The sequence below is a fragment of the Sorex araneus genome, chromosome 7, assembly GCF_027595985.1.
Source record: "Sorex araneus isolate mSorAra2 chromosome 7, mSorAra2.pri, whole genome shotgun sequence".
Taxonomy (NCBI): Eukaryota; Metazoa; Chordata; class Mammalia; order Eulipotyphla; family Soricidae; genus Sorex; species Sorex araneus.
The window spans coordinates 19209904-19217127 of NC_073308.1; positions in this window are offsets into that span (position 1 = coordinate 19209904).

The following is a 7224-nucleotide window of genomic DNA, read 5'->3' on the forward strand; positions in this document are numbered from 1 at the left end:
AAAGGTAACCTTAAAATGATGGCCATTCTCTGGTCTCAATACGTGTGTCATTATCATAGTTTAGAGTTGAGAGTTAAGAACTAAGAGTTGCTTATTTTGGGTGTTCAGTCACCCTATTCTGCATCTTGAAATAAACAGATAGATAGATAGATAGATAGATAGATAGATAGATGATTTAGATGATACATACATATGTACATAGACACATGCAGTAATAGGCTAGTGCTCCTCTTCAAAGCCAAGACAGTAAAATATTAATATTAGTAGAAATCCACCTTTTATAAATAAGAAAATTAAAGGCTAGAGAATAAATAATGGCTTTTTTAGTCTGCCAAGAAGCTGAAGCTAAGATAAGTTTAAATGTGTGAGAGATTTATTGGAGAAATACTCTAAAAAATTAAAAATCAGAACTGAATATGAGAGTCCTAAATCAGTCCTCACTTAATGATGTCAATAGGTTCTTGAAATCAAGATTTTAAACAAAAGAACATAAAATGAAAGCAGCTCCTCAAATAATGTAATTTTGATCAACATTGAAAGGGATTATTTTTTCTTGTCAACATAAGAAGCAATGATGAAAGATACAGCGACCAGAATACAAAGACTATCTACAGAATGGGAAAGGATATTTACACAATACCCATCAGATAAGGGGTTGATATCAAGGGTATATAAAGCACTGGTTGAACTCTACAAGAAGAAAACATCCAACCCCATCAAAAAATGGGGCAAAGAACTGAACAGAAACTTTACCAAGGAAGAGATACGAATGGCCAAAAGGCACATGAAAAAGTGCTCTACATCACTAATCATCAGGGAGATGCAGATCAAAACAACCATGAGATACCACCTCACACCACAGAGACTAGCACACATCCAAAAGAACAAAAGCAACCGCTGTTGGAGAGGATGTGGGGAGAAAGGGACCCTTCTACACTGCTGGTGGGAATGTCGGCTAGTTCAGCCCTTTTGGAAAACAATATGGACGATTCTCAAAAAACTAGAGGTTGAGCTCCCATTTGACCCAGCAATACCACTGCTGGGAATATATCCCAGAAAATCCAAAAAGTATAGTCGAAATGACATCTGCACTTATATGTTCATCGCAGCACTGTTTACAATAGCCAGAATCTGGAAAAAACCCGAGTGCCCTAGAACAGATGACTGGTTGAAGAAACTCTGGTACATCTATACAATGGAATACTATGCAGCTGTTAGAAAGAATGAGGTCATGACGTTTGCATATAAGTGGATCAGCATGGAAAGTATTATGCTAAGTGAAATGAGCCAGAAAGAGAGAGACAGACATAGGAAGATTGCACTCATCTGTGGACTATAGAATAACAGACTATAAGACTAACACCCAAGAATAGTAGAAATAAGTACCAGGAGGTTGTATCCATGGCTTGGAGGCTGGTCTCTCATTTTGGGCATCTCAGAGAAGGGAACACCAAGTAAAATGTGATTGGAGATGATGCGGGCCCAATATAGACTAGAGACTGAACACAATGGCCACTCAACACCTTTATTGCAAACCACAACACTTAATCAGAAAGAGAGAACAAAAGGGAATACCCTGCCATAGTGGCAGTGTGGGGTGGGGGGAGACGGGACTGGGGAGGGGGGAGAGGGATGTTGGGTTTACTTTTGGTAGAGAATGGGCACTGGTGAAGGGATGGGTTATCAAACTTTGTAAGGGAGAAACATGAGCACAAAAATGTATAAATCTGTAACTGTACCCTCACGTTGACTCACTAATTAAAAATAAAATATTAAATTAAAAAAAAAGAAGCAATGATGGTCAAAAAGATGTTAAAGAATTTGCTGCATATTCTAGTCTAGAAAGTTTTGATTTACAGATCCTTTTCACTAAAGTATATTCACTAAAGTATATCTAATGAATATACTCCCTCATTTTATGTTTTACTCCAAATTCGTTAGCACCTTGAGGTCTAAGATATTTTTAAAAATCAGCATCTACATTTCATGAATACTTTGAGTTGCAATTCCAAAGTTCTGAAAGCTGAGAATAAGCATGGGCAAATAGCCAGTGGGAAAAGAGAATATATTTATGACATTATGACTGCTTGAGTTAGGCATTGTGCTTCTCAGTTCATGTGCATTGCTGGTATACTGCTGGTTAGTGTATTTCACATGGTGTTCTCAACTCAGAAAAATGCATAGGACACATCTCAAATGGAATTCTTGGAAAATCACTTGATTATATTCCCTGATATTCAGCAGATGCTTATTACCCATATGGCAAAAAAATCTACTATGTCGTTAGTTCACCATTACACTAAATTAGAACTAATTTAAGGAACCATGCATAATATTTAATAGAAACACAGAGAATCTTCAAAAACATAACTTCAGAGTTTATTACTACCTGATATGTCTTACTTTTTTGTGGGAGCATGTAATCTACTATACAAACTCTTGTGTATTTATTGTTATATTTTCTTTGGCACAGCGAACCAGTAGAATATTCCACATAAGCTTGGTTTAGAATAGATAAAGCAACAGAAAGACCTGTAGATTTCGACATTCATAGGAGGAGAAATGATTTATAATATCATTATTGTTTAAGGAGGAGAAATGATTTATGATGTCATTACTGTTTACATATTATTCACTTTCTGTTATATCTATACTATTTTCTTCAAGGAGGAAGACTTCTTGGGGGATGGTATCTTGCCATGCCTTTCCTATTCTCTGCTAACTTTGTTTCCTTACTATTCCCCTGCCTTTGACAACCCACACAGATTTCTTAAACACATTTCATTTAAAAACTAAGAAAATCTCCTAAAGAAGTGAACTGAGAGTTACATATGAATATCTCTGTCTTCATATTTACCAGTGACCCCAGAACTTTATTCGGATTAGTTTATTGAAAAGGTAAAATAAAATCAGATAAGGACATAGAAACAAGTATTTCAAATATTTCTTGGAAACCCATTATCCCAGTGGCAAATATTTTAAGGTTAAAGGAAACGAGATGCAGAGTTCCTTCCAACTTGTAAAATTTTGTAGCTGTATTTTAGTTAGCACAGAATATCCACCTGTTGTTTTATTTCACAAAATATTATTCTTATTTTGTGCCTCAAACTGTTTTCTATTTATTTATTTTCTGTTGATTCACCATGAGGTACAGTAATAAAGTTTTCAGGTTTGAGCTTCGATCATACAGTCATCAAATACCCATCCCTTCACCAGTGCCCGTTTCCCACCACCAAAATCCCCAGTATCCCCCCCACCCCATTCCACACCTCCCCCTACCTATGTGGCAGACAATTTGCACAATACTCTCTTTCTCTACTTTAGTAGCCTTCAATATTTCAAGACCAGTTCCACCACTACTCATGCCTGCCGAAGAGGCAATGCTAGACAGTGTTTTGTATTGCTTGTTATGGATACAATATAATGTTGCACAGCCACAAGAGTGACCATGGACTCTAAGAATTCTAAAATTTTAATAATTAGGGTCTGAAGAGATCACTGCAGCAAGTTGTTCTGGTCTGAGATTCGTTTATGTGTCTCTGGATATGGCCGTGTGGGAGCTTAAGTAAACAGTGGTCGAATGTGGCGTCATCTCAGGCTCCCATCGGAAGGGGTGAAGGAGAAGGGCCCACTCCTCTCCTGTCCCGTGAGGCCTGGCTTTTGTCACTACCGCCATTCATACCTAGAGTTTCTCACTGACTTCTAGAAGATGACGGCCCCCGGGACTCCCAGAGGGCAAAGGGAGTGACGGTACCTGTCCCATCTGAAGTAGCCGTGCAGAAACAGCGTATTGCAAAGTCCGTCCAAGGCTAACTCTGCAACAAGTTGCTTGGGTCCAAGAATCATTTGTGTGTCCCAGAATCTAACTTTTATGACAAATATTGGAAGATGCTCTAGTTCAGTCCCATCCTCACTGCACCTTCATTCCTCAAACTGTGTTTGAGTAATGCTACTTGGCAATCGAGGAGTAATTGATTCCAGCATTGTCTTTTATGAGAAGATATTTGATTTCTCTATTTATATTTTAGTTTATTTTACAATTTCAGCAGACCAAAGGTGAGATCAGATGATGAAAATAAAAAATTTAAAAATACTGACCAAAAAAGTAAATGAATGAAGAAATTCACGAGCTTGAAGAATAACTTTATTAAATGACAATTCTACCTAAATTGATGTGTATATACAGTGCATTCCTGACAAAGATTCCAATGGGATTCTTCACCAAAAATAAGGTAAAATTTTTTAAAAACTCTATGTAATTTCTGTGCCATCCTCGAGAATTTTACACGACGACTGGAATGGGAAGGATTGGGAGTGAAGATAGACGGTTGGCAACTACACCACCTCCACTTTGCTGATGACATCATTCTAATAACACCAAACATTAGCCAAGAGGTATAAATGCTGGCCAACTTCGACCGTGAGTGTGGAAAGGTCAAACTGCAGCTGAATCTCACCAAGACAATGTTCATGAAAAATAAACTAGTCCCTGATGTTCCATTTGCTCTCAATGGAACGAACATCTCCGAATGTAGCAGCTATGTTACCTGGGTCAAGAACTCAACATGAGGAACAACTTGGCGCCAGAACTGCGCAGGAGGAAGGGAGCAGTGTGGAACACGTTCAAAAGCATCCAAGAAGTGGTTAAGAGGATGAAGAACCTCCGGCTCTGGGCACATCTTTTTTATTTCACCGTTGTTCCTGCACTAACATATGCCTCAGAGAGCTGGGCCCTACGAAAACAGGATGAGAATACTATTTGGGTACCCCAAAGAGAAATTGAAAGAGCTATGCTTGGAATATCACATTTCATGAAAGTGAGAGAAGGAATCTGGAGTTCCAACCTCCGTTGACAATCAATAATCAGGAACGCTGCCAAGGCATTGAAAATCAGATGGGCTGGACACGTAATGCGATTCAGAGATGACCGCTGAACTAGAGTTGTTTCTGACTGGATTCCACAAGACGTCAAAAAATTGCATGGCCGCCTACCTACGAGATGGTCAGACTTCTTCGTCAAAACTCTGAATGAATGGTTTGAGAATCTTCCTGTTCCTGGAGTAAGGAGATACCATTGGGCTACACTAGCATGTTATCAGGGACAAATGGAGATGTTACTGGAGCCCTCTTGGGCAAATCGAAGATCAATGGGATGACAAGTGATACACGTAATTGTTGAGTGAAATGAATCAGAGGAGGAGGGACAAACATAGAATATTTGCACTCATTTGCAGGATACATAAAATATGTATGTGAATAGAATTCAAGGGCAGTAGAAACAAAGACCAGGAAGACTGGTTCATGGTAGAAATCTTGTCACAGAGGAAGAGGTGGAGTGAAGTTTGAAAAGAGAAAAGACTGCTATGACAATGATAGAAATGATCACTCTGAACAAAAACTGAGTAATGAATGGAAGTAAGGTGATATGCATAATATGTTTTTATTAACAATATTGTAAACCACAATGCCTAAAAGGAAGACAAGAGAAAAGAGAGAGAGAGGAGGAGGAGGAGGAGGAGGGGAGAAAGAGGAGGAAGAAGAGGAGGAGGAGGAGAAGGAGAGAGAAAGAGGAGAAGAAGAAGAAGGAGGAGGAGAAGAAGAAGAAAAAGAAGGAGGAGAAGAAGAAGAAGAAGAAGAAGAAGAAGAAGAAGAAGAAGAAGAAGAAGAAGAAGAAGAAGAAGAAGAAGAAGAAGAAGAAGAAGAAGGAGGAGGAGGAGGAGGAGGAGGAGGAGAAGGAGGATTACTAGGAGGAGGAGGAGGAGGAGAATAAGAAGAGGAAGGAAGAGGAGAAGGAGGAGGAGGAAGAGGGGAGGAGGAGAAGAAGAGGAAGGAAGAGGAGGAGGAGGAGGAAGAGAGGAGGAGAAGGAGGAGAATAAGAGGAAGGAAGAGGAGAAGGATAAGAAGGAGGAGGAGTAAGAGGGGAGGAGGAGGAGAAAAAGAAAAGGAAGGAAGAGAAGGAGAAGAAAAAGAGGAAGGAAGAGGAGAAGGAGAAGAAGGAGAAGGAGGAAGAGGGGAGGAGGAGGAAAAGAAGAGGAAGGAAGAGGAGAAGGAGGAGGAAGAGGGGAGGAGGAGAAGAAGGAGAAGTGGAGGAGGAGGAGATAGTGGAGGAAGTGAAGGAGGGGCAGAAAGAAGGTAGGAAAACTGGGGACATTGGTGGTGGGAAATGTGCATTGGTGAAGGCATAGGTTTTGAAAAACTGTATGACTTAAATTCAGTCATAAACAAATTTGTAACTGTATATCTCATGGTGACTCTGTTAGACATATTATCCAAAAATTTTAAATAGAATATTGAAAAGTGCATGTAATTATAAAATACTCAAATCACTTGTATCACTTGTCATCCCATTGATCTTTGATTTGCTTAAGCGGGCGCCAGTAATGCCTCCATTTGTCCCTGTCGTGTGCGAGTGCAGCCCAATGGTATCTGCTCACTCCAGGAACATGAAGAGCCTCAAACCGTTCCATCCCTCATAAAGCTGCAGGGCTGTCGAGAAAATACACAAATAATGAAAGTAATTTTGCAAAGATGAACAAAAATATAGATAACAGACTGTCTTTGTATCTTGATCACTGTTTCTTTTGAGGTGCAGAAGCTTCTTAGTTTAATGTGGTCCTATTTGTTTATCTCAACTTCCATTTGCTTGGTCAGTGGCATTTCATCTTTGAAGATACCTTTAGCTTCAATATCATGGAGGGTTTTGTCTACATTTTCTTCCATGTACCTTATGGACTCTGGTCTAATGTTGAGGTCTTTAATCCATTTTGATCTGACTTTTGTGCATGGTGTTAGAGGACTAAGTCCATTTTTTTTTTGAGTGTAGCTGTCCACATTACTGGAATCAACCACATTGTGTGTGGGGGGCAAAGGGTAAGTAAGATTACAGAAGGGACCAGGATAAAAATAATAGCTGGAAATGATCACACTGGATAAGAACTGAGTGTTTAAAGCAGGTAAAGGAATATACCAGATAACCATTCAGTATCTGTATTACAAACCGCAAACCACAATGTCCAAAAGGAGAAAGAGAAAAAGACCGATAGTGAGAGTTAGAGCGATATAGAGACAAAGAAGCTGCCTGCAATAGAGGCAAGCTGGGGGATGGTGGTGATGGGAGGTAACTGTGGACAATGGTACTGGGAAAGGCATACTGGTGGAGGGATGGGTATTGGAACACTGTGTGACTGAAACCTATTCATGAACAGTTTTGTAAGGGTCTATAGC